The sequence below is a fragment of the Protopterus annectens genome, chromosome 12.part0 (genome assembly GCF_019279795.1).
Source record: "Protopterus annectens isolate FY-2018-M chromosome 12.part0, PAN1.0, whole genome shotgun sequence".
NCBI classification, from domain to species: domain Eukaryota; kingdom Metazoa; phylum Chordata; order Ceratodontiformes; family Protopteridae; genus Protopterus; species Protopterus annectens.
The window spans coordinates 1,160,880,051-1,160,907,033 of NC_056746.1; the positions used below are offsets into that span (position 1 = coordinate 1,160,880,051).

General features: G+C 44.4%; 1 protein-coding gene across 3 annotated transcripts in view; it reads right to left on the reverse strand.

Moving 5' to 3' along the window:
* The window catches only part of CHD6 (chromodomain helicase DNA binding protein 6), a 2,211,516-nt gene that overhangs the window by 1,454,399 nt on the left and 730,134 nt on the right, over positions 1-26,983 (reverse strand). The window lies entirely within an intron of this gene.

Sequence of the window (26,983 nt, forward strand, 5' to 3'; positions counted from 1 at the left end):
AGGCCTTAAGTTTTTGGCTCCTCTGAGGTACTGCCTTAAAGGATGAGAAAAGATTGGTGGCACTGTATTGTAATGAGCTGAAATGGCAGAGGCATGAATTTTAATTGATGAAAAAGATAGGCCTTTGTCCAGCATCTCAGTTAAGTATTGCAAAATCTGAGGAATATTTGGTACTGCTGTGCCAATTCCTTGTGCCTGGTTCTAGGCACATAATCTCTTCCATTTTCTAGCATTAGATTTTCAAGTACTAGGCCTTCTGGCCTCCAAAATGACATCCATCATCGCTTTAGTGAGAGGTGTGTTTTGTATGACTACATTATCCGCCATGCTGCCAGATTTAAGGTCTTGAGTTGGCTGTGCAGGATCTGATTGTTTTGTTGGGACAGTAAATGAGGTATTTGAGGTAAGGTTCAGGCTGGGCATTGAGACAAGTTCCTTAGGATTGGATACCAGTACTGGCGGGGCCAGTCTGGGGCAATCACTATCATTTCTGGCTTCTCTTGTCTGACCTTGAGGAGTACTTTGGGGAGGAGAGGCAGTGGAGGAAAGACATATACTGTTAAGTTTTTCCAGCTGAAAGATAGGGCATCCACTTTCAATGCTTGTCTGTGATAAGTCCTTGTGCAGAATCTCTTTAGTTGGCAGTTGTGAGGAGAGGCAAACCGGTCTATGCCCGGGCATCCCCATTTCCTTGTTATCATGTTGAAGACTTGTGGATCCAATTTCCACTCGTGGGGATCCATGAGGTTTCTGCTTAGTTCGTCTGCCAGAGTATTTATCTTTCCTGGCAGGAATTGTGCCTGCAGATGTACTTGGTAAGTCAATGCTGTGTCCCACAAAGTCATGGCTAGTCTGCAGATGGGGTAAGAATGAGTGCCTCCCTGCTTGTTTATATACCACATGACCGTGGTATTGTCTGTCATTATCAGTAGTTGTCCCGGATGAAGTAGGTCCTTGAAGGCTGTCAGGGCATTCTGAACAGCTAGCATCTCTTTTTGATTGATATGTAGATGCATTTGGTTGGCGGACCATGTGCCTTGAATACATCTTCCTGACATGTGGGCCCCCCAGGCATAATCTGATGCATCCGTTGTTAATGTCTGCCTGACTGGGGGTAAGGTGAATGACTGCCCCTTGTTCTGGTAACAGGCATTCGCCCACCATCGAAATTCCTGTTGCAGGCAGGGAATGAGAGTAATTATTGTTTCCAGGCTGTGGCAATACTGAGTCCAAACACTTTTTAGGTACCACTGAAATTTCCTCATATGCAGTCTTGCATATGGAATTAGTAGGAAGCAGGATGCCATGAAGCCCAAAGCCTGCAGTATTTTTCTTGCAGATAACTGGGCTTTTGTTGCCAACAGTTTGAAATAGGTAGTCAGTTGCCTTTGTTTGTCTGGCATGAGATAAGCCATCTGGGCAGTTGTATTTAAGCTTGCACCCAGGAACATTATCTCTTGAGAGGGTACTAGTTTTGACTTCTGTTCGTTGACTGTGTACCCTAGGCATGGTAGTAATCTCTTTACAAACGCCAGATGCTGTAGTAAAATGTCCTTGTTCTCTGCTTGAATGAGGCAGTTGTCCAATTAAGGATATATTTGTATTCCTCTTTGTCTGCAGAATGCAATTACTGGTGTCAGGCACTTTGTGAAGACCCTGGGTGCAGTAGATAAGCCAAAAGGCAGTGCAGAGAATTGGTAGTGCATTGAGCCAGCTTTGAATCTGAAGTATCTTCTGCATGTTTGTCTGATTGGGACATGCAGGTATGCCTCTTTTAGGTCTAAAGTCACAAGCCAAGCCTTCTTGCCCAGCATGGGCAGAAGCTGTTGTAAAGTCAACATTTTGAATTTTGGTATATCCAGATATGTGTTTAGAATAGATAGGTCCAGTATTGGTCTCCAGGCTTTGTCCTTTCTGGGTACCAAGAAAAGTCTTGAATAAAATCATTGTTCCTGCTCTTGCTCTGGTACTTGTTGAATGGCCCTCATGTCCATGAGGAATGAGACTTGTTTTTGTGCCTCTGCCCATTTTTTTTGGCAGGTCTGGCCAACCGTTTGCCCTTGGCAGGGTATGAAAGTGAAACTTGTAGCCCTGTGACACTATGTCTAAGACCCACTTGTCCTGGGTTATTATGTGCCAATTTTGAGAAAAAAGTGCTAGCTTTCCCACTAAAGGTGCTGCCAGAAGATAAGTGCTTGGCGCAGACAGGGGGAAGTCATTGGGACTGTTTCCTGTAAGGCTGTGATTTGTCTTCTCCACTTTTGGAGTTAAAAGCACCCCATTGTTTAAACCTGTATGAACCTGGGGCTGGGATCTGCCTCTTAGGCGTCTGTATCTGCCCCTTTGTGGTCTGTCGGACACTGGAAAGGACCAATTCTTTGTAGGCCAGTGTCTGCTAAATCTTGGAGACTGTACCTGTAAGAAATTCTTGACTGCTTGCATAAATTTAGCTTTGTCCTCTGTTTTCTTTAACATCTCTTCTGCTTTAACACCAAACAAAGTATCGTGCTGTAATGGAGCATCAGTGCTTGGCGCAGACAGGGGGAAGTCATTGGGACTGTTTCCTGTAAGGCTGTGATTTGTCTTCTCCACTTTTGGAGGTAAAAGCACCCCATTGTTTAAACCTGTATGAACAGTACAGTTTTGTACCTACCATAAATGTAGATGTTCGAGTGCTAATACAGCTGCAGTAATCACAGATGGGTTTTCTGCCGTCAGGCGGGTCCTCGGTCGGCCGAATTCCAAAGTCTAGGTCCGGCGTCGGTTGTTGTCGCTTTCTTTCCTGACGTCAGTCAGGCAGGGGTATATAAGACACAGCCGACGCCATTTTCTTCAGTCTTTCTTGCCCCAGATGTCAGGTGCCCCCACAAGGAAGGCAATACATAAATTATAATTATATACATGAAATGCAATATAATCAAAAATCAGTAGTTGCAAGCAAATATACCATAGAAGGATAACCCAATCAGGTTGTATGAAGAGGGTTAGGCCCTAGGCCTTTACCAAGAGGGGAAGGAGGGAGGGAAAACTGTACTGCAGCTGTATTAGCACTCGAACATCTACATTTATGGTAGGTACAAAACTGTACTATGTTCATCGTGCATACAGCTGCAGTAATCACAGATGGGTAGAATCCCAAAGCTACGCACAGGGTGGTAGGCACTAGGTGGAACTGGGATGAGCCAGAATGCCCTGCAACACAGCAGTGGCAAAGCCTGCTCTAGTTTTGGAATATAAAGGCAGGTGGTAGTGTTTTGTGAAGGTATGCACAGAACTCCAAGTGGCTGCCTCCAAAATATCTTTGGTAGGAACTCCTCTGAGGAAGGCTGTAGAGGTAGCTGTGGCCCTGGTGGAGTGGGATCTGATGCCTGTAGGGACATATTTTCCATGATAGGAGTAACAAAACCATATGCAGTGGCCTATCCATTTTGAAATTGTCTGTTTGGTAACTGGCTTCCCTTGACCTCCTACAGCATAGGACACAAAAAGTTGTTCTGATTTCCTGAAAGGCTTTGTTCTGTCCAAATAATAACGTAGCTGTCTATGGATGTCTAAGGAGTGTAGCAGCCTTTCCCCTTTGTTTTGAGGATTGGGGTAAAAGGTAGGTAAGTGTATGGCTTGATTTAAAGCTACCCTGGATACCACTGTAGGCATAAATGACGGGTTGGTTCGAAGGGAAACCCTGTCCTGATGGAAGATGAGAAAGGGCTGCACAGCCATGAGGGCTTGTAGGCTTGTAGTTCCGAAACCCTACGAACTGAGGTAATGGCCAGAAGGAAAGCTGTTTTCCAGGACAAATATTGCAAATCTGTTGAGGCAGCTGGTTCAAAGGGAGGCAATGTTAATTTTTCTAGAATGTAATTAAGATCCCAGGCTGGAATTAGTTGTTTCCTTGGTGGTCTTATATTCTTAGCTCCTCTGAGGAACTGTCTTAAGAGTGGGTGAGAGAATAAGGGTGGACCTGTGTTGAATTCTTCAGAAATGGCTGAGGCATGGATTTTTATGGAGGAAAATGAAAGTCCACTGTTCAGCAGCTCAGCTAGATACTGTAATACCTGAGGCAAATTCAGTTTTCTAGGGTCCTGGCCTTTTTTCTCATTCCAAGAGCAAAACCGTTTCCATTTTGCGGAGTAAGCCTTTCTAGTAGATGGCCTTCTGGCCTCCAAAATGACATCCTGCACCTCTTTGGGGAGTAGAGTCTGTTGTGGTGTTAAGGAATTTTCCATGCAGCGAGATTGAGTGTTTTCAGCTGACTGTGAAGAGTTTTGTAGCTGTGCTGAGTCAGCAGAAGAGGCATTAGAGGTAGGGACCAGGGAGGAGTATGTGTTGGGCTCCTCAGGAGTGGGTACCAGTGTTGTCTTGGCCAGTCTGGAGCAATCAGTATCATCTTGGTCTGTCTGCTCTTGCTTTCAAGAGCACCTTGGGCAGAAGAGGCAGAGGTGGGAAAGCGTAAACTGTCCATGCTGTCCAACTGAATGAAAGGGCATCCACTCTCCAGGCCTTTGGATGAAAGGTCCTTGAACAAAACTTTTCCAACTGATGATTCCTGTGGGAGGCGAAGAGATCTATGTCTGGCCTCCCCCACGCTTGGATTATCTTTGTAAACACTTGAGGATGCAACTTCCATTCGTGTGGATCTGTCATATTTCTGCTTAGATTGTCTGCCAGCATGTTTTCCAAACCTGGCAAGTACTGTGCTTGAAGTTCGATTTGCCATTCCAGAGCCAAGTTCCAAAGTGTCATGGCTAGTCTGCACAGGGCGTATGAATGTGTTCCTCCTTGTTTGTTTATGTACCACATTACTGTGGTGTTGTCTGTTCTCATCAATAATTGTCCTGGATGCAGGAAGTCCTTGAAAGCTGTAATTGCATTTATCACTGCTAGCATTTCTTTTTGATTGATGTGAAGGTGCTTTTCCTTTTGGGACCATTTGCCCTGAATGCACCTGTCTGTCATGTGCGCCCAGGCGTAATCTGAGGCGTCTGTTGTGATGACTTGATTTGCTTGAGGCTTGCAGAATGGGAGACCTGTGTTTGTTTGACATGCTTGGGCCCACCATAGAAATTCCTTTTGCAAACATGGAATTATTGGTATTATTGTTTCCAAACTGTGGCTGTGCTGAGACCAAAGGTTTTTTAGGTACCATTGAAGTTTCCTCATATGCAACTTTGCACATGGGATTAAAAGAATGCAAGATGCCATGAAGCCCAGAGCCTGCAGGATTTTCCTTGCAGTAAGCCTGGTACAATTTGCTAGTATTTTGAAGTATTGAGTTAGTTGCCCTGTTTTTCTGGTGTAAGATAGGCCATCTGGGTGTTTGTGTCCAAGTTGGCACCCAGGAAAGTTATTTTCTGAGATGGTGTTAGCCTGGATTTCTCTTTGTTGATTGTGTATCCCAGAGAATGCAGTAACCGTGTTACATAAGCCAGATGTTCCAGAAGTATGTGCTTGCTGTCCGCTTGGATCAGGCAGTCATCCAAATAAGGGTAAATTTGTATCCCTTGAAGTCTGCAGTAGGCAATTACTGATGCCAGGCATTTCGTGAATACTCTGGGCGCAGTAGATAAGCCAAAGGGCAATGCAGAGAATTGATAGTGTATTGAACCTGCAAGAAATCTGAGGTATCTTCTGCAGCTTTGTCTGATTGGGACATGCAGGTATGCCTCCTTGAGGTCCAATGTTACCAGCCAAAACTCCTTGCCCAGCATGGGAAGAAGCTGCTGTAATGTGAGCATCTTGAATTTTGGTACAGTAAGAATGTGTTTAGGATGGATAAGTCCAAAATGGGTCTCCAGTCGGATCCTTTCCTTGGTACCAGAAATAGCCTGGAGTAAAACCTTGACCTTGCTCGTGAATAGGTACCTCTTGAATAGCTTTCATGTCTATGAGCTTTGAAATTTGTAGTTGTGCCTCTGCCCTTTGATTGTGTGGCAGGTTTGGCATGCCTCTCATTTTTGGAAGAGTGTGAAAATGAAATCTGTAGCCTCTGTTTATAATGTCCAGGATCCATTTGTCTGTTGTGACAATATGCCAATTTCTTGTAAATAATGCCAGTTTTCCTCCCAAGGGTGCTGCCAGCTGAGACTTGCTTGGCATGGAAAAGAGGAAGTCATTGGGTTTGTTTCCTGTATTGTTGTGCACTGTCTTTGCCACCTCTTGGTGCTGGAGTTTGCCATTGCCTGCCTCTATATGATCCTTGTGATTGTCCTCTGCCCCTTGTGTGCCTGTATCTACCTCTTTGGGGCTTGTCCGTGGCTGGAAAGGACCAGTTTTTAGAAGGCCAATTTCTGCTAAAACGTGGTGGTTGAAACTGTAGAAAAGCTTTGACAGTTTGCATAGATTTGGCTTTTTCTTCCATTTTCCGTAGTATCTCCTCAGCATTAGTACCAAATAACACATCCTTTTGTAAAGGAGCATCTAATAGTTTAGCTTTCACATGATCAGGCAAGATTTGTTCCCTAAGCCAGGCATGTCTACGAATGACTGATCCTGTAACAGCAGCTCTACTTGAGGCCTCTAGGGCATCATAGCCACATTGTAAGGTGTGTTTACCCACTTGTTCTGCACTATGCATCATATCCTGCAACTCCTTCAAGTCTGGTTGTTCAGGTTGAGACATTTTATTTCTTAATTGTGATAACAGAAACTGCTGATATTTAAGCATATGAAACTGACAATTTAAGGCCCTCATGGCTAGGGTGGCCGAGGTATATACCTTTTTCCCCACCTTTCTAAGGAACTTCACTCTCTTCGGAAGGTAGTGGATTCTTAGCAGTAGAGGCCTTCATTCCCTTAGGGCCTTGAGAAATGGTTTCAGGGTCAGCATTATGGCTTTTGTAAAGAAATTGGTGAGAGTTAGGAACTCTGTAGTACCTATCAGGCTTGACTGGGGCAGGAGGCAGGGAATCCGGATTAAGGCAAGCCTCGAATAAACATCATCAAGTATGTCCAAGACAGGAGGTATCGCCAGAGGTCTGTGTTGAGGTAACAAAAGAAATTCCCTAAGTCTTTTCTTGGAATCAGAAAAGTCTTGGCCTTCCCAATGGAAGTGTTCCCTCAAGGTGTGCAAGGTTTCCCCAAAGAAAAATCCTCAGGAGGAGATACAGAAGGAATGGACTGCTCTGCATCAGAATCTTCAAAAGGGGAGTAAGAGTGTTCCTCTACATCAGAATGTTCTGAAAAATGGAGCCCTGATCAGAAGAGGAGAATCTTCCTCCACTCTGGGTCTCTTGTCTGGAGGGGGCTGGGAACCCCTGATAAGAGTAATTAAATCCTCAGCCATTTTAAGCATCTGCTTTTTAGGCATGGGGCCTGGAGATGGGCCCTGTGCAACAGGCCTCTTGGGATGCCTGGCTGATTTGGACTTGGTAAAGGCCTTAATGGAAAAGGAAGATGAGGGTCTAAAGACACCATGGGTGGAAGTGGACCTGTCCACATTAGGAGGCTCAATGCTCACAGTGGCTTCGGTGGTTGTAGTCTGGGTCTGGGCCGAGGTACCTGCGGTCTCGGTTACAGAAGACACCGCCAAAGAAGTGTCGTCGGTAGTCAGGGACTGCATAGGTGTCTCGCTGAGAACCGGACCACGTGTAGCCGGTTTTGGCGTGGTGTCGGTGGGGACCGCAGACCTCGCGTGTCTGTCCTTGTCCTTATGTTTTTTGGACAAAACGGTAGTCGGAGTCTCCGACGACATTTTATAATCAAAGGCTGTACCAAAAAAGTGTTGGGCGAACTCCGCCCGACGCTTAATAGTGAGTTTATTGAAAGTAGCGCAAAAGCGACAGCCCGAGACGTCGTGGTCTGGGCCTAAACAAGGTATGCAGAGGGAATGGAAATCCTTATGCGGTATTTGCTTCCCACAAGAAATACAATTGTTAACTTTTTCTGACATCGGTCTGAGGCAAGAAAAGTTTCTAGCGGGTACTTAGCTTTAATGAAGACTTCGGTTTCCAATTTTTCGTAAATTCAGGAGCTGGCCGACCGGCACTTGCGAACTGCTTCTGCTTTGGGCACCGCGCGGCAAAAAAAGACTGAAGAAAATTGTGTCGGCTTTGTCTTATATACCCCTGCCTCCCTGACGTCAGGAAAGAAAGCGACAACAACCGACGCCGGACCTAGACTTTGGAATTCGGCCGACCGAGAACCCGCCTGACGGCAGAAAACCCATCTGTGATTACTGCAGCTGTATGCACGATGAACATCTTGGGGCTGGGATCTGCCTCTTGGGCATCTGTATCTGCCCCTTTGTGGTCTGTCGGACACTGGAAAGGACCAATTCTTTGTAGGCCAGTGTCTGCTAAATCTTGGAGGCTGTACCTGTAAGAAATCCTTGACTGCTTGCATAGATTTAGCTTTGTCCTCTGTTTTCTTTAACATCTCTTCTGCTTTAACACCAAACAAAGTATCGTGCTGTAATGGAGCATCTAATAATTTTGCTTTAACATGATCAGGTAGCTTTTGTTCCTTTAACCAAGCATGCCTCCTAATGACAGAACCCATGACAGCAGCCCTGCAGGAGGCCACCAAAGAATCAAAACCACATTGCAAAATATGCTTTCTAACTTGCTCAGCTGCATGCAATAAATCCTGCATTTATTTGTTTTCTTCACATTCAGAATTTATCAACATTTTCTGTTTAAGCAGTGACATAACATATTGCTGATATTTGAGCATATGAAACTGGCAATTTAAAGCCCTTATAGTCAAGGTAGCAGAAGTGTAAATCTTTTTCCCCCATCTGTCCAGAGCCCTAGAATCCCTGTCAGAGGGTGTAGGGTATTTTGCAGTGGAAGCCTTGACCCCTTTGGGGCCCTGAGGATAGTTTCAGGGTCAGCAGCAGGGTTTTTGAAAAGGACTTTATGAGAGTTATGGGCCCTTTAGTACCTGTCTGGCTTAACAGGAGCTGGAGGTAAGGGGTCAGACTGGACTCTAAAAATACATCATCTACAATGTCCAACACAGGTGGAATAGCTAGGGGCATGTGTTGTGGGAGTAAAATGAAGTCTCTGAGCCTTTTCTTAGATTCTGAATAATCTTAGCTCTCCCAGTGGAAATGTTCCCTCATGGTATGTAAGGTTTCCCCAAAAGAGTAATACTCAGGAGGAGAGGCTAAAGGGATAGATTCTTCAGCATCAGAATCCTCATACGGAGGAAGAGAGTAGTCCTGGTCAGAAGAGGAATCAGAAGAAATGGAAACCTGATCTGAAGATTCATATTCTGTCTCTTGCCTAGGCCTTTTATCAGGAGGGGGATGGGAACCCCTGATCAAAGTAATTAAGTCTTCGGCCATTTTGAGCATCTGTTTTTTGGGCATGGAGGCCTGACCATGTGGCTGTTGTACTTGTTTCTTTGTCTTTAAAGGTGCTTTTGTCTTTGCCTTTGTAGCTGGAGTTGCTTTAATGTATAATTGAGTAGGTCTGAAAACACCCTCAGAAGGCAATGCCTGCTCAGCGGCTCCGAACCCATCTGAGGGAATTGTTTCCAAAGATCCAATACCCTGAGCTTCCAGTGGCCTAGTCGATTCCACGTGGGAATCTGTAGCGGTCTGCAAGTCCAAAGTAGCGGGCGTCAGGGGCTGAGAAAGCACCTCACTGAGAACCAGCGACTGGCTTAGAGGAAGCCTCGTTGTCGGTTTTGGACCTTGGATGCCTGTCCTTTTCTTTGCGTTTCTTGTGAATTCCGGTAGTCGGATGGCTATCCGACGGCATAGTGTAATTAAATCTTCTGCCAAAATAGAGAAATGCAAAATCGTACCGACGCTTAATAGTGCGTTGGTTAAATCTAGCACAAAACAGACAACTAGCAACATCATGGTCAGGGCCTAGGCAAGGAATACAGTAAGAATGAAAGTCCTTATGAGGTATTTGCTTCCCACAAAAAATACAATTATTAACTTTTTCTGACATCAGTCTGGAGCAAGAAAAAAGTTTTCCCCAACGGGGTACTTAGCTTTTAATGAAGACTTTGGATCTGAAATTCGAACACGAAAATCTCAGGAGTCGGCCGACCGGCACTTGCGAATTGCTTCTGCTTCTGGCACCGCTCAGCAAGAAAGACTGAAGAAAATGGTGTCAGCTACATCTTTTATACCCCTGGCACTCTGATGTCAGGGAAGAGGCGACAGCAGATGATGCCGGACCTAGACTTTGTAACTCAGTCCGACTGAGGGTAGCCTGCCAGCAGGATAACCCAAGTGTAATGACTGCATCAGTGAAACATGAAGAACATCCTCATATAACTTACATCTTCTAAAGGGACAATGGAGTACATTTGTTTTGGTAGTTAGAAACTTGTGATGTGGATGATGTCAACATGGCTAAGTGTCAGCATGAGTCACTGATGCCACAGGAGCCTATTAGCAGACTTGAGATAAAACTTTATAATGATGTAAAAGCATGTGGTCCACATTAAGCGACAATCAGTACATCTGAAAGATAAGGTGGACAAACCGGCACTGATGTGGTACTTTATAGAGACAGAAAGATCTGAATTGCCTGGAATCTGTCAGAGACAGGGTGGTGCTGTGGAATGGTGTTACAAAACATAATGAAAATCAAAGAGATGAAATATCATAAACTGAGGATTACTTTGGTGCAGTTTGAAGCCAGGTATGAAAAAGAACAGATACTGTGGCACAAGTAACTGTAGAGGGCTGCCTTAAAATCAATCAAGACTTCTCTGTGACCACGCTCCATTAGAGGATGTAAAAGAATTCAAGAGGCTAAAAATTAAATATTAAGTTGACTTTTCCAACTGTACTAAAGATGCATTTTACTAGTGGCGTCCAGGTGATTATGAATAGAATTAAAAAATAACTGGCACTCCCAAAATTAAAGGAAGCACCCTCAACTAATGGACATGGAAGCTGAGGAGACTGAGCAGGCTTACTGTTGTAGGCATGGCTATTCCTCTGTCTGATGTAATTTTTGGAAGGTGAAAGGGAAACATTGGAGGATGAAATGCATGAAAAAGATATTAAGAGTCCAATAGCTGATTTTCATGGGCATGAGAGATTACATGACCCCAATAACTTACTTGAATGCTGTTATCATGCCGCTGCATGACTTAAGTCCCTTGAAGTACATGTACTGTCACAGACATTTATCTTGTTGAAGGGTTTGCATTCGCATGTTAATAAAAATCTTGTGGAGGTGGATTTTTTATAAACATCTTTTCTAAATTATATCTAAAACAGTGACACAGGTACACACACATATTAATATGAAAGAAAACCATGGTAACATATTTCATAGGTTCATAGGCAGATACTAAGCTATCTGCCCAAGGGCATTTACAAGCCTAGCCAGTGTGTGTTTGGCTTTCGCCACCCTTTTAAATGAGTTTACTGTGCCTCTGTCTAGTAGTGACACAGAAGTGATCCTCGGGGTAAACCTACGATCGCCCATCCACTCGTCAAGATTCCTCCTGAAGAGAGTCAGTGAGGGGCTCTGCCTGACATGGACTGGGATTCTATTCCAGAGTGATGGGAGCCTCTGGGTTATAAATCTGTCCCTCCAGCATGTCCTATTAATTTCTGTGTTGAGGTTGAAGTCCCTCGAGCGCGTAGCTCTAAGGGATTTGGATTTTTTGAGGTGGAGCATGTCCATTAATTCTGGGTTGGACATGGCTTTATACGTCAGGCACAGATCGCCTCTAAGTAGGCAGCATGCAACTGAGTAGAGCTGGAGTTTCTTTAACCGAGCAGCATAGGTCATCTGTTTGAGTCCCTTGATCCTCTTGGTGAGGTACTTTTGGGGTCTTTCCAGTTGCTGCAAGTGTCGGGTAAGGTACATCTCAAATGGGGCATTGTATTCAATTATGGGCCTGATGAGTAAAGGGGCACAATGACCTCCCTTGATCTAGATGTGAATCCTTTCATGATAAGGTGGGCTATATAGAAGGTCTTTCTAACCACTTTGGCAATGTGGTTGTCGAAGGAGAGATTACTATCAACTTGGGTCCCCAGGTCCCTAATTACTTCCTCCATACTTAATGGATTACCGCCTATGTGGTAATTTATGGGCACTTCGTTTTTCCCAAAGGGGATGACTATACACTTTTTGGCATTTAGCTTTAGGCCATGGCTCCAACACCAGTTATCCGTCTCTGTGAGGCCCTGTTGGAGGATGCTTGTGTTAGCTGGAGAGTCGATTATGGCACCGAGTTTGCAGTCATCTGCGAACTTGGTCAGCCATAGTCCTCCCGTGTTAGCCTGTACCTCAGAAAAATATATACCGAACAAGAGAGGTCCCAGGACTGAGCCTTGTGGGATGCCACTTGTAACTGGTTTAGAGTCTGACATGGCTCCCGCAATTCTGACCATGTGGGTTCTATCCTTGAGCCAGTTTACAACCCATCTTACGACATAGGGGTTGATATTTAAGCTGGAGAGCTTATTTATGATGCCAGAGTGGGGTATTGTGTCGAAGGCTTTTGTGAGGTCCAGGTAGGCTGTGTGGACTACCTTCCCTTCATCTATGGCCTTGGTGACTGTTTCAAAGAAATCAACCAGGTTCAAGAGGCAGGATCTGCCCTTAAAGTCGAATTGGGTAGGATCCAGCGTCTGTAGATCCCCAATGTCTTTGTTTATGAGTTCCATGATGATCCGCTCCATAGCTTTGCAGACCAGGCTAGTCAGGCTTATGGGGCGATAGTTTCCAGGGTCCGTTGAGGCACCACCTTTGTGGAGTGGGACCACTGTTGCTGTACGCCATTCCTTGGGTACATATCCTGTAGTAAGGCTGAGACTGAACAGTAACTTTATATGAGGTTCTAGCTCTTCTTGGAGCTCGTGTAGGACGCAGCCCGGGACACCGTCCGGTCCCATTGATGCTGTGTTTTTTGCTTTGGAGAGGGCAGCTCTCACCTGAGCATCTGAGATGTCAGGGAGGTAACTCTCTGCTGGGATAGATATTTGCTCTTTTGGGGGGGAAGGGGGGGGAGTTTGCACTGAACCTGTCTGCCAGGATGTTGGCAATGTCTGTGGGTTCAGTGTATTTTTTGTCATTTTGGACCAACTCCGAACATATCTGGGAGTTGCCACCCAGGTTCCTAACATAACTAACGAAGGCCTTGTGATTACCTTTAGTGTCCTGTGCAATTTTTCTCTCGAAGCTGGCCTTGGATGATTTTATGAGGGACCGTAGTTTTTTGCTAGTACTGATCAGAGATGCCTTCCCTTTTAGGGATTTTGCTCTATCATGTAGTAGCTTCCTCCTTTTGTTGTATAGCTTATTTATGGCTGGGGTCCACCAGACAGGACACCTGCCTTTGAATGATTGGGTCTTGGTTTTATTTGGGATTGCATGATCCATGCATTCCTGAAGGTGTCCATAGAATGTGTTTATAAAGGATTCTGCAGTTTGGGCCGTAGTTTCCACTGGCCCGGGGGCTTTGAAGGATTTCACCTCGGTTTTGAGAAGTGTGAAATTAGCTTTTGAGAAGTTTTTCACTGTGGTTTTCTGGGCTAGGGGTGGGGTCGGGATGTGGATGTCCAGAGAGATTAATTTATGTTCCGATCTTACCAATGAGGGGTATACCTCTGGTGTGGAGCACAGAGTCCCCATGTTGGTGATGATCAGGACCAGTATGTTTTCCCCTCTTGTGGGAGTGGTGACTAGTTGTTCCATAGCATTTGAGTTTATAAATTCTAGGAACCTTTGGGCTAGGGTGTTGGGGCTTGAGTAATGCTCCCAGTCTATGTTTGGGTAGTTGAAGTCACCCAATATAATGGTGTTTGGAGAGACCTTCATATTCTCCAGTGTTCTCAGGAAAGCCGAGTGAGGTTCCTGAGTTTGGGAGGGTGGTCTGTAGCAGGCTACAAACTGAAAGGCAGTTTTTCCCACTGTTAGTTACACATGGATGGACTCCAATGCTTCGTGCAGTGCCACTAACCTGGAGGTGTGAGTATCTTTGATGAATATGGATGCTGCCCCTCCCTTTGTGGTTCGGTCCGAGTTTTGGGGCCGAAAAGCATGGTATGAGGTATAACCTGGTAGTGTTGGGGTGCTCTCGGGAGCCTTGAACCAGGTTTCTGTTACTGCACAGATATCAATATTCTCCATACTGAGGAGAGCTTCGAGTGCGTGCATCTTGAGGTTTAGACTTCTGGCGTTGAGTAGCATTACCCTCAGTTTCTTTTTCCTTGTGTTGTCTATGGAGGTGGGTTTGTCTTTTGAGCCTTGCCTAAAAAAGGCACTATGGGGTTGGCAAGAGCCTTTGCCAGTATCCAAAAGCCCAGGGGTGACAGGTGCAAGCCGTCCCTAGCGAAACAACGTGGTTTGTCAAGCATGTCATCCCAGGCGGACAGACACTGGATCCCCTCTGAATGACACCAATACCTTAGCCAGTTGTTAAAATTGATCATTTTGTCTTTATACTGTGGCATAATTCTTGGTGAGGGTAAGATGCTACTCAAGGTCAGGGTCATACCTGCCTGGGCTACATGATCAGAGAGCTCCTCTATGTCTCTTTTCATGTAGTCCAGGGAGTTACGTCTCAGGTCATTCACACCAGCATGGACAATGACCGAGTCATATTTGTATTTGCTTTGGAGTGATCCTAGCGCCCGACAGGCAGCTCACCGTGACCTTCTTGTTCAGCCTGGTGAGTGGGACGTCAGTGTGTCTGACAATACAGTCACCTACTACAAGTGTATCAGGTGTGTTGTTTACCCTTAAGGGCTGTGACTGTTTGGCACACTGACTTTGTGAACTATGTGTTACACGTATTTTGTTTTGGGTAGCAGTTGCTTGGATGTCTGCTTTGGAGGTCTCTGCTGCTTAGGCAGATTTTTATTTAGAGCCTCCAAGTATGTTTTTGTGTGTTTTTGTGTTTGGTTTGCTGTTGTGGTAAGTCTATGTGAGACTGGATTTGTGGTGTGTGTGTGGTTACCTTCTCCTCCTGACTGACTGCGCCAGTACTGAGTTGAGAGAGATCAGCCTCCAGTTTAGCTATATGGTTGCATCTCTCACATATATTTGAACTTGTTGGGAGGAGGAGAGGGTTGTCTGTGTACATGAGGCAGTTGTAACATTGCCTCAAGATTCCCAGATTCACCAGCTGGACTGGAGAGGAAACCAACAACTGACCTTTGGACATGCCAGAATAGTATAAGTAACTCCTTTATAACTGATCAAAAAGGACCAACAGGGGGTCGAGTTCTCAAAGGGAGTATATGAGGATGTAGTGCTTTTAGTTTATTAGTGCTAACTTATAAAATTGCTTATATGAGCAAGTGCAGGGCTTTAGATTGAAAATGGGGTCCTTACTTTGAGAGTTAGAGCAGATCTAAGGGAAAAAGTGAAGAGTAGACTTTGTGGAGCCGAGAATGGTTTAAGCCCGATTAAGCGGCGCTGCACTATGCGCAAAACCGCGCCAAAGCGGGTTTTTATACAGGGGACTTGAAAGAGCTAAAAATTAGCCCAAAGGCCAATAAACTACAAGATTCTGTGCTGAGATCACTCCTCCAGGGACAGATAGGCTGCTCAAAGCTCCCCACTCCCACTGGTGAACAAAGAAGCTTCCTTCTATCCAAGTAAGGAAATGGGCAACACAGGAACTATTCTAAAGTCCAGAATACAGCAATGCCTGTATTAGGGACTATTCTAGGTCATGAAAGGCGGGAAACAAGGATATTTTTTTGTTTTTTCTTTTTTTTTACAAGACAAACAGCAGAAAATGCACAGTAAATACTTAACACAGGCTAGCGCACTTGAGTGAGCAGCCTCAACAGTTAAATTCAACAAAAAGACAAACTTTAAAAGTGCAGGTATAAATTAATTGCAAAAAACAAGCTTAAAACAGGCAAAACTGCAGATATAACGAGCTTTTCGGCGATAATAGACAGTCGCAAAGGTAATAGCAGTAAAATGTACTTAAATCAGGTAGCAGTCACTCTTTTTCATCTCTCTGCTACAAGCACCACTCTGCAGGACCAAGAGGAGCTTTTGCTGAGTCGGAACAAGCGCAAAATGACGCCAAAGCGGGTTTTTATACAGGGGAATTGAAAGAGCTAGAAATTAGCCCAAAATGGCCAATAAACTACAAGATTCTGTGCTGAGCTCACTCCTCCAGGGACAGATAGGCTGCTCAAAGCTCCCCACTCCCACTGGTGAACAAAGAAGCTTCCTTCTATCCAAGTAAGGAAATGGGCAACACAGGAACTATTCTAAAGTCCAGAATACAGCAATGCCTGTATTAGGGAGTATTCTAGGTCGGGAAACAAGGATTTTTTTTGTTTTTTCTTTTTTTACAAGACAAACAGCAGAAAATGCACAGTAAATACTTAACACAGGCTAGCGCACTTGAGTGAGCAGCCTCAACAGTTAAATTCAACAAAAGGACAAACTTTAAAAGTGCAGGTATAAATTATTTGCAAAAACAAGCTTAAAACAGGCAAAAGAGCGATATAACTCGCTTTTCGGAGGTAATAGACAGTCGCAAAGGTAATAGCAGTAAAATGTACTTAAATCAGGTAGCAGTCACTCTTTTTCGTCTCTCTGCTGCTAGCACCACTCTGCAGGACCACGAGGAGCTTTTGCTGAGTCGGAACAAGTGCAAACAAGCGCCAAAGCGGGTTTTTATACAGGGGACTTGAAAGAGCTAGAAATTAGCCCAAAACGGCCAATAAACTACAAGATTCTGTGCTGAGATCACTCCTCCAGGGATAAATAGGCTGCTCAAAGCTCCCCACTCCCACTGGTGAACAAAGAAGCTTCCTTCTATCCAAGTAAGGAAACGGGCAACACAGGAACTATTCTAAAGTCCAGAATACAGCAATGCCTGTATTAGGGAATATTCTAGGTCAGGAAAGGCGGGAAAGAAGGATATTTTTGGGTTTTTCTTTTTTTTTTACAAGACAAACAGCAGAAAATGCACAGTAAATACTTAACACAGGCTAGCGCACTTGAGTGAGCAGCCTCAACAGTTAAATTGAACAAAAAGACAAAGTGCAGGTATAAATTAATTGCAAAAACAAGCTTAAAACAGGCAAAAGAGCAAATATAACTCGCTTTTCGGTGATAACAGACAGTCGCAAAGGTAATAGCAGTAAAATGTACTTAAATCAGGTAGCAGTCACTCTCTTTCGTCTCTCTGCTGCTAGCACCACTCTGCAGGACCACAAGGAGCTTTTGCTGAGTCATGCAGTATATACATATTATCCTTTTTTACAATTAGACTTTCCTCCCAAAATTCCATAAATTGTTCAATTCCTTCCCTTAAACCTCACTCCTTTCTCCTCCTGAACATTATGCTGCGTGTACTGTTCAAACAGACTGCTTGCACATCTATGTAATTCCTTTTTCTAAAGATCCCACTTCCAGTTCTTTTACCTCCTTTATAATACATATTCTTTACTTCAATTATAGCTGGTTTAGATATAGATTACTATTTTTTAGTAAATGCTTTTTTGGCAGCCAATAGCATTAAATTTAATAAGGCCTTACTATGTCTAGGCAATTCAGAGCTTACGCACTTGGAATGTAAGGCCTTATTTTTAAATTGATGACCATCAAAATCACACGTGTTACTTAGATATGCGATGCGAACAACTGCATGATAACTACAGTGTGTGACTTTAATAAACTGCGTTTTTTTTCAGCAAGACACTTTATTTATTATTGATAAGCAATTCTAAAACAATCAACAATATCAGGAAATGTGACAGCTATGCGAATACATTTAAGAAAATAAAGAGTGAGAAAACGGGAGAAAAATGTTTTTATGTTTGAATGTTACATACAAGTAATGAAAATGACTAAGCTTTCAATTTTATAATCTGCTGGCGTTTGCACAAGACCAAACTAGATACATACTTCAGAGAGACTGGTGCATGCAGCTCATAGGAGACTCCATTGTGACACACACAGATGTGCCCCTCACCAGGCTGGATAAGGAGAAAGTCACGGTTAGTTGGTTGTCAGGTGTCAGATTCTGCCATATCACCAATGCACTCAAGTCTCTCAACAGGTACTGTTTTGACTCTGTCACAGTCCATGTTGAAGTGAATGACATGAGACATACCCCCCTGGACTATATGAAGACAGATATGATTGAGCTCGCTGAGTATGTGTCCCAGGCAGGTATGTCCCTAGCCTTAAGCAGCATTCTACCGCCACCCAGAGTGATACCTCAATACAAACAGAAAATGACTGACTTTAACAACCGGCTTAGTTTCTGGTGTCATTCAAAGAGAATCCAGTACCTGACAGCCTGGGATGACATGACCGACAAGCCACGATGCTTTGCCAGAGATGGCCTACATCGGTCCCCCTTGGGCTTCAGGCTCCTGGCAAAGGCTCTTGCCTTCCCCATAGTGCCTTTTTTAGGTAATGCCATGAGGTCAAAACTACCAACATGAAAATTTCATCAAAACGTAAATTAAAGGTTATACTGCTAAATGCTAGGAGTCTAAACATGAAACTGCACTCATTGCAAGCATTCTTAACCCTGGAAGAAGATGACATTTATGCAGTCACAGAAACCTGGCTCAAAGCAGCGGAGAGCACCCCAGCCATACCAGGTTACTCATCCTATCATTCATTCAGACCCCAAGCCGTGGGTAGCAAAACAAAAGGAGGTGGAGTTGCAATATGTATAAAAGACATACACACCTCTAGGCTGGTCAGACAGTATGATGCACAAGAAATACTCCAGGTGCAGTTAACAATTGACAAGACCCCTATTCAAATCATAGCTAGCTAAAGGCCTCCAACTCTGACTCAAGATGCCCACTCCACCAATCTGGACCTCTTCGATTCTATCAAGATTCAACCCTTTACCCTGATCCTGGGCGACTAACTACCCAACCATAGATTGGAAGAAATACTCATGCCAAAACATAAATACCTAGAGATTCCTTGGCTTTGTCAATGCAAATGCCTTGGACCAGTTAGTAGACACCCCCACAAGAGGTGAAAATATCTTGGACTTGGTATTAACCAAACATGAGTAACCACTGCAGCATCCCTACAGTGTCATCATCCCTGGTAAGATCCAGCCACAGAGCAGTCACTTTCGAAGTCAACATCTCTCCTGACCCCCCCCCCCCCCCAAAGCTAGGGTCAAACAAAAAAATTCTCCAAAGCTGATTACAACCTCCTGAGGGAAGGTATAAACAGCTACACAGCTCCCTCCCCCTCCACAGAAACTGGCACATATGTCCAAACTTACACCAAAGTACTATATGAGTATTTATATAGCTGCATGGAATCAGGAATACCAGACAGGACGAAATCATCCTCCTCAAGGAAGAGTACACCTGTCTGGTGGACATCTACAATAAATACACTCTATAACAAAAGGAAAAAAATGCTGTACAGGACCAAGAAGGAACAGGTGTCTAACTGGAAGCACACTCTCCTTAGCCTGAACAAGCAAATAAGAGCACTAGTGAAATCCTCCAAAAGCAAACTTCGAGTCCAAACTGGTCACATATACTAAAGGCAATCATACGGCTTTCTTCACATATGTCCGCAATCTCAAGGAAAGAACCCAGATCAGCTCAGAACTGGTGGTCAAGGACACCACATATACAAACCCTGTAGATATAGCCAACCTGCTGGCAGACAGGTTCAGTGAAAACTTCACTCGCCTGTCCCCTCCCATCAGTAAAACAGGACATCTCCTGTACCTGCCCCCCTCCCCTTATCTCTAGAGAGCAAGTCATTAATGCCCTCTCAAAGGCAGAAAATACAGCCTCCAATGGAACCCATTAATATCCCAGGCTGCATCCTACATGAACTCAGGCAGGAACCTGCAGCACCATTATGCACTCTATTCAAACAAAGCCTGAGGACAGCTACTGTCATCCCTTTGCACAAAGGCGGAGCATCCACTGATCCAGGAAATTACAGACCCAGTAGGTTAACTAGTCTTATATGCAAGACCATGGAGTGGATTATCATGGATTTCATTAACAAGGACACTGGCACTCCAGACACGTGATCACACACAGTTTGGTGTTGTCAAGGGGAGGTCATGCCTGTTAAATTTGGTCGACTTCTTTGAGACAGTCACCAAGGTCACAGACGAGGGGAAGATGGTGCACACCGTCTACCTTGACCTAGTCAAGACCTTTGATACTATTCCCCACTCAGGTATAACAGATAAACTCTCTCAACTAGGCATCATTCCATATGTTACCAGATGGGTAGCAAACTGGCTCACTGACGGGACCTACCTAGTCAAAATAGGGGAAGCCACCTCAAGTAGTAGACCCGTAACAAGCGGTGTACCCCAGGGATTGGTCTTGGGGTCTCTGCTGTTTGGGATATACTTCTCAGAGGTGCAGGCCAAATCTAGTGGAGGTATGGCTGACCAAGTTTGTGGACAACTGCAAGCTGGGCACTGCCATCAATTTCCCTAGCGATGTGGACATCCTCCAAGAGGGTCTCACCCAAACAAATGACTGGTGCCAGAAACATGGCCTCAAATTGAATGCCAAAAAATGCATCATCATCCCTTTTGGGGAGAATGATGTCCCCACAAATTAGCACAGTGATAGTAAGGCACTAAGCACACTATCAGTCGTGAGGGACTTGGGAATCCAGGTTGATAGCGAACAGACTTTTGACCAGCATACTGCCTCTGTTGTACGGAAAGCTTTCTACATGGGCCACTTCATTAGTAAGGGTATCTCATCCATGGACAAGGTAGTCATAACATCCCTGTATTCTTCCCTTATAAGATCTGTTATTGAATATAATGCCCTTTTAGCATGTACCTCACAAAGCACATGCAGCAGCTGGAGAGACCACAGTGATTCTTCACCCAGAGAATCCAGGGCCTCAAACATCTACCCTACCCAGACAGGCTAAAAGCCCTGACCCTCTAACTCAGTCTCCTACAGACTCCTCAGAGGTGACCTCTGCCTGGCATACAAAGCAATCTCAGACCCTGCCTTGATGGGACTGCTGCATATCCACAAGTCAAGATCCACTCAAGTAACCCGCACATGTGGCCTCAACCTGGTTTGTGACATGAACAGAACTTGTTGGCGGGACAGATTTGTGTCCCAGAGACTCCCTCACCATGTAAAGCAATGTACCTCATTAAACCTTTTTAAGCACAACCTGGATAACTGGATGGGAAACAGAAAATACATCCCTCGGATTCCACCTATGTCCCTGCTGGACACTGGCATAGGGTGCTGACTTGTTGGAATATGGGCTAAATTCTTGGCTAGGCTTGTAAGGGCCTCAGAGCCAATAGACTAGTAACTTCCTATAATCCTATGCCAAACTGACTAAAGAAGAAATGGTTTCAGCCTTAGTCGCAGCTGCAGCACGGACCAACAACCAGGAAGACAACCAGTCTGGAGATGGGGATGTGCAGCCCTCAGAAAAAGGACAGTTCACCTTTTCCTCAGAAGACTTAAAAACCCGTCTGGAATTAAAGAGCCTTGAACTGGAGGCAAAATGTATGGAATTAGAATTGGGAGAGAGACTGCGGTGTTTGGAGGCCAAAGAAAACGAGAAACAGTGTCAACACGAGAGGGACATGTTGACTCTTCAACAGGAATGTGGAGGTAATGAGGAAGGGAATAACCAAACCCCAGAGCAACAAAGGTCAGTAAATTTCTTCCACAGTATACAGAAAATGATAATTTTGATAGTTTTATTCATGCATTTGGAAGAGTATGAAAACAGTAGGATGTTGTCCAAGGGCTCCGGTATGGTTCTTGACCCTCTTACTCCATGGTAAAAGCTGTAACTGCTGTTTCTAAATTGTCTGATACTGACTGTTTAAATTATGGCAAGGTTAAATAATGTTTATTGGAATGTTTTAAGTTAACAACTGAAGCTTACACAACAACATTTCTTGAGTCACAGGGCATATGAAAGTATATGGGATTATATTGCTAGCTAAGCACTTACAGTATTTTCACAGGTGGGTGAGTGGGTGTCAGGTTACCACATTTGAAAGTCTGGCAGACCTTTTGGTGAGGGAACAAGCTCTTAGCCCTTTGGCTGAGGACATGAGACTCTGGTTGGCAGACTGGGAGTGTAACTCTTCAGAAGAGCTGGGGAGAAAAGGGGATCTCTACTTGGCAAGCAGGGCACCACTGCACAAGAAGGGGATACCCAGTGCTGCACATGGTTATAAGGGAACACATGGTGGGCAGCCTAAACCACTCCAACAGAGTCCACCAGTAAAAGGGGAAGCCACTAGTTTAGGTACATGGCCAGGATCAGGGTTTAGATGTTTTAAGTGTAATCAGAGGGGCCATGTAGCATACAAATATCTACTGAAGCAAGGTAGGGAATAAAAGGTGAGGGAACCAGGAAGTGGGAATAACTGCATGCCAGCGGTAAGTTGTCTGGAGACAACAGAGATACCAAACTACTTGCCTGGGGAGTCCACTCCAGTCAGAGCTTTAGGAGGGACCCCATTCCAAATACCTTTGGCCAGGGTTCACCTTGAGTGGGAGGGTGGAAAAGGAAGCAAGCAAGTAGGTGTGTTTGAGGATATCCCTGCAGACGTCTTGATAGGGAATGATTTTGATAATGCTTGATGAACGGCTAAATGATAAACGCACAGTCAATTGAATGCTAATAATGGTGTACAGATTTCTGGCATCCATTGAAGATGAAAAAAAAAATCTTGTGTGTGAACTGTGGACTGTCCTCCCCCTCCAAAAAACAACTAATGAATGAATGAAAAACTAACATACTAATTCATGAAATCAGTTGATCTATTAGGAGGCTTTCTGCTGTAAGCATTCCCTAGGACTTTCTCTTCTTACATACTCAGATTGGCACATTTCTGGATGTGCTGTGTTTGGAAGCAAGTATGCCTACTGTCTTCTGTAAGCTACGGTGTTAAACATCAGACTAGGAGAATGCATTATTCAACCATTTACCACCACTAAATCAATCATCACCCAACAGAGACCACATCCTGCAAGGCAGGAAATGGTGTGTGTGTGTGTGTGTGTGTGTGTGTGTGTGTGTGTGTGTGTGTGTGTGTGTGTGTGTGTGTGTGATAGCCCATTCTCATAATCTTATCACCTCTCAAAACAGGTGACTACTGTGAGTTGTCGTCGTCCACGATGCTACATATACCACATGACCAGTTTGTCGTCCATCATAGTACATAGCAAACACCCCGCAAGGAAGGGAATACTGAAAGGTTTGCTGAGTAAGGAGAAAGTACAGTTGTGTACACTTAAAATAAATGTAGATGTTTGAGTGTATTCACTGTTGCAGTCCTGATTGTTGGGATTTCCTGACGTGAAAGCCCTCGGCTGGTCCGATTATCAGAGAAAATTGTTTTCACCTCTCAGGCTGGCGGACACCCTTACCGGCGTCAGTATGCTCAGGTATAAAGGGAGCCAGCTGGCGTCATCACTTCAGTATTTTCTTAACCTGCTTAGAAGGAGCCCCCAAGTGTACCTTAGGAGGACCAAGTGTGGACTCAAGAAGCCCCCAAGTATACCTAAGGTGGGCCAAGGTAGAGTGTGCCCAAACCACGGTTGGGAGTTGTAGGGTCCTTTGTTGACTCAAGTCCCTACTTAGTAGGGGGTAGGAGGGAGGGAAAGAAGACTGCAACAGTTAACATACTCGAACATCTACATTTATGGTAAATGTACACAACTGTACCATGTTCTTAGTGTTTCACTGTTGCAGTCCTGACTGTTGGGAAGATTCCCAAAGCTTTAGAGAGGGTGGAAGGACATTAAGGAGAGGAAAGGATTCCCCGCAGGACTGCAGATGCAAAACTTGCTCTAGACTTGGAAAAGTCTGCCAGGTGGTAGTGCCTAGTGAAGGTATGCACAGACCACCAGGTCGCTGCCAAGACGTCCTTAGTGGAAACCCTTTGAGGAAACCTGTAGAAGTAATTATGGCCCTAGTAGAGTGTGACAGTACAGTTGTGTACACTTACCATAAATGTAGATGTTCAAGTGTATTCACTGTTGCAGTCATTATATTTGGGTAATTTGCTGGCAGGTTGCCCTCAGTCGGCCTGAATAACAAAGTCTTGGGTCCTGCGTCGGTTGCTGTGTCCTCTTCCATGACGTCAGGTCATCAGGGGTATAAAACATGCAGCTGACGCCATTTTATTCAGTTTTTCTTGCCCCCCGATGTCAGGTGCCCCCCAAATGGGGAGAAAAAAATATATATATACATACATATTTATTTATATATATATACATATTTATTTATATATATATATATATATATATATATATATATATATATATATATATATATATATATATCAATAAATAGTAAATATATAAATGCACTTTTAGAAACGAACTTTACCTTCTACTAAAAGCAAATACACCACAGAGGCTTTTGAGTATAGTGAAGGAAAGAAAAGGTATAGAAAGGGGGATGGCGGGTGGGTAACCCGGACTGCAACAGTGAATACACTTGAACATCCACATTTATGGTAAGTGTACACAACTGTACTATGTTCTTCGTGTTTCACTGTTGCAGTCATTACATTTGGGTAGAATCCAAAAGTTATGGATGGGAGGATGGAACTAGATAGCATTAGGAGAGGCTATAAGGCCCTGCAGAACTGCAGTGGCAAAGCCTGCCCTGGATTTGGAGAAGAGAGGTAAATGACAATGATTTGTGAAGGTATGAACCGAGCTCCAAGTAGCATCTTCTAGAATATCTTTGGTTGGAACTCCTCTGAGAAAAGCTGCTGTGGTAGAGGCTGCCCTGGTGGAATGTGACCTGATCTCCTTGGGTACAGGTTTATCATGGTGCAAGTAGCAGAAACGAATGCAGTGGCTTATCCACTTATAAATAGTCTGCTTTAATATAGCCTTCCCCTCTGATCCTGCAGCAAATGCCACCAGTAGTTGCTCAGACTTTCTTAGAGATTTGGTCCTGTTTAAGTAGAATCTTAGTTGTCTGTGTACATCCAATGAATGCAGAATCCACTCCCCCTTGTTCTGCGGATTTGGGGAAAAAGTTGGCAGATGAATTGTTTGGTTTAGAGCCACACTGGATACCACCTTAGGCATAAAAGAAGGACTAGTCCTGAGGGGACACCCTGCCCGGATAAAATGTAATAAAAGTCTCCACAGCCATGAGAGCCTGTAGTTCTGAAACCCTTTTTGCTGAAGTGATTGCCAATAGGAAAGCTGTTTTCCAAGATAAAAATTTTATACCTGCAGTAGCTGCTGGTTTAAAAGGAGGCAGGGTGAGTTTTTCCAGCACAAAATTGAGGTCCCATGCAGGAGTTGGTGATCTTCTGGGAGGCCTTAAATGTTTGGCCCCTCTAAGACACTGTTTAAGCAGAGGATGAGAAAAGAGGGGAGGCTCCGTGTTGTAATGGACCGAGATGGCAGAGGCATGGATTTTTATTGAAGAAAAAGATAGGCCCGTGCCAAGCATCTCAGTCAAATATTGTAAAATCTGAGGGATATTTGGCTATGCTGTGTCCGTTCCTTGAGTTTGGTTCCAAGCACAGAATCTCTTCCATTTATCAGCATAAGATTTTCTAGTACTAGGTCTTCTGGCTTCCAAAATGACATCCATCACAGATTTACTGAGAGGTGGTGTTTGAATAATTAAATGATCAGCCATGCTGCAAGGTTCAGAGTTTGGAGCTGAGTGTGCAGAATTTGATTGTTCTGCTGAGACAGTAGATGAGATATTTGAGGCAAGTACCATGGAGGGAATTGAGACATATTCCTTAGAATTGGGTACCAGTGCTGGCGAGGCCAGTCTGGAGCAATTAGGATCATTTTTGTTTTTTCCTGTCTGACCTTTAGTAAGACTTTGGAGAGAAGAGGCAGAGGGGGAAAGGCATAGACTGATAGGTTTTGCCAACTGAAGGATAGGGCATCCACTTTCCATGGTTGTCTGTGATAAGTCCTTGTGCAGAATTTGTCCAGTTGACAGTTTTGAGGAGAGGCAAATAGATCTATATCTGGGCTCCCCCATTTCTGTGTTACCATGCTGAAGATTTGTGGATCCAGCTTCCACTCGTGCGGGTCCATAAGATTTCTGCTTAGGTCGTCTGCCAGAGTATTTTGTTTTCCTGGCAGGAATTGAGCTTGAAGATGTACTTGGTAAGTCAAAGCTGTGTTCTACAATGCCATGGCTAGTCTGCAAAGGGGGTAGGAATGTGTACCCCCCTGCTTGTTTATGTACCACATAACCGTGGTGTTGTCTGTCTTTATCAGTAGTTGTCCTGGATGAAGTAAGTCCTTGAAGGCTGTCAGAGCATTTTGAACAGCTAGAATCTCTTTCTGGTTGATATGCAGATGCATTTGTTTTGGGCTCCATTTGCCCTGAATGCATCTCCCCGCCAGGTGGGCCCTCCCAAGCATAGTCTGATGCGTCTGTAGTTAGGGTTTGGGTGGCAAGGGGTAGAGTGAATGACAGTCCCTTGCTTTGGTGACATGTCTCTGCCCACCAAGGAAACTCCTGTTGTAGGCAGGGAATGAGAGGAATAAAAAGTTATGTACCTACTATAAAGTTCCATGTTAGTTGTCTTCTTCTCGCCTTCTTTCTTGCTGGTTGGGTTCAGAGCCGATCCTCGGCCATCTTCAAAAGCTCGAGAGCTGCTTACTGGCTCGAGGCCCCCCTATATCCCATGATGCCTGGCACTAGATACCTAGATCTCGTTTTGGTAAGTCTAACTGCAGACATAATAATAATAATAATAATAATAATAATAATAATAATACAGGAATCCTGTCCTAGAATGCATAAATCCTTCTGGATAGACTACTAGTCAGAAGGAATAGCCAGAGAAGACTCAGCCAGTGAGAAAAACAAAAGGAACTCTTCTCGGTCTACTAGGATAGGGGGATGGAGGGTGGGACACAAGAAAGAAGGAGAGAAGACAACTAACATGGAACGTTATGGTAGGTACATAACTTCTTAATGTTAAGTGGTCTATCTCGCCTTCATTCTTGCTGGTTGGGACAGCGTCCCTAGCACCTCAATCCTGGGTGGCTCATCGGAACAGACTCTTCAGAACAGTGGAACCAAAATCAGCTCTTCTCCTGGAG